We start from the raw sequence: 1,800 nt of genomic DNA, 5'->3' as shown, positions 1-1,800 counted from the left end.
GGATGGGTGTGTCAGAGGCAGTGCGACTGGCACAGAATAGAGCAGGGTTTAGGGCTGTTGTACATAGGGTCGCTATGAGTCGCAAACGACTTGACGGCACATAACAACAACATGAGCTGTTGATGATCTATTGCACAGTCAGCCCTAGTCTAGTTTTCTGTCGTGTGAATGAAGTGACATCAGCGTCATTACTGTAGGTTTTGTTTTGAGCTAATCTTATAAGAGATTTAAAGAAGCAGAGTGGCAAGTAGAGAGACGTCAGAGCACATGGAACATGTCACCAAGGAACCTGGAGGCAGAAGCAGGACAGAGGACAGAGAGCTCGTGTGAGAGGATGCACATGCACAGACACAGACACACACACAGACACACACACACACACACACAATGAGAGAGGAGAGAGAGAGAGAAATTATCATCTGTTAGGGGAAATTATACTTCAGCCTCCTACAGTGCAGAGAATATTTTTTTTTCTTACTTAAAGCACCCACTTGTGGGATGTCTACCAGTAGCTAAGATGGTAAAATGGGGCGGGGCGTTGAGGAACGCTATGGAACTTTTAACTGGGATTGCATTAAAGCTATGCAGAAAAAAATTGCATTTTACATATTAAGCTTTAAAGTCTATGAAACATAATGTTTCCATTTGTATCATTTAAAGGGCCTTTGTTAACAGTTTATCTTTCCTCCATAGAGCATTTTGTCAGCTACTTCATTTTTTAATGCTAGTTTTTTCTTAAGTACAAAAGCAGCTGCTTTGTCGCTGTTTCCCAGCACAACTTCTCAGCAAGATCACGCATAACTGAGTTTGATAACAGCCAAGAAGTTGACACGAGGCAGAGCTGAGCTGCTAACATGATTATCTACCTGTAGTGAATGCTATCCTAAGAGCTCTGGTGGCGTGGTGATCGGAGTATTCAGGGAGGCTATTGAACTCACTCTCACTCCGCGGCAGAGAGCACCATCTGCATCTGTAAAAATCCCAGGTCTGTTCATATCCTGTGCCCATTTTTTGATTGGATTATTTACCTTTATCTTGTTGTGATGCTCAATTATTTCATAAATATAAGTCCCTTATCTGACATGTCATTACCAAATACTTTTCCCCAGTCTATGGCTTCCCTTTTTACACTGTTGGAGAAGTTTTGGGATGTGCATAGGGATTTGATTCTTAGAAGGTCCCATTCATCTATTTTATCTTCTCCTGGTTGTAGATTTTTCAGGATACTTTGAAGACTGTTTATGTTGTGGATTAGGACTACTAGAATTCTTCCAAGCTTTTCTTTAATGAAGTTTATAGTCCTTGGTTTTAGTCCTAGGCCCATGATCCACCTTGAGTTGGTTTTTGTATATGGAGTGCGGTGTGGATCTTGCTTGAGTCTTCTGCAGATAGTTTTCCAATTTTGCCAACACCATTTGTTAGAAAGGATGTCGTTTCCACACTTCACCAAAGAAGACATTCAGATGGCTAACAAGCACATGAAGAAATGTTCAAAATCCCTAGCTCCAGGAGAGATGCAAATCAAGACAACTATGAGATATCATCTCACCCCAGTAAGAATAGCAAATTTAACAGAACAGCAAGCAACAAATGCTGGTGAGGTTGTGGAGAGAGTTGAACCCTTATTCACTGTTGGTGGAAGTGTAAAATGGTGCAACCACTGTGGAAGGCGGTGTGGCGCTTTCTCAAAAAGTTGCAAATAGAGATATCATTTGACCCAGCAATTCCACTACTGGGAATATACCCTAAAGAGACCATAACTGACATCCAAGCAGATATATATGCACACCATGTTTATCG

The sequence above is a fragment of the Elephantulus edwardii genome, unplaced genomic scaffold, assembly GCF_000299155.1.
Source record: "Elephantulus edwardii isolate Elephantulus edwardi_28Jun2011 unplaced genomic scaffold, EleEdw1.0 scaffold00127, whole genome shotgun sequence".
Classification (NCBI taxonomy): domain Eukaryota; kingdom Metazoa; phylum Chordata; class Mammalia; order Macroscelidea; family Macroscelididae; genus Elephantulus; species Elephantulus edwardii.
This window is presented reverse-complemented; position numbering follows the sequence as displayed.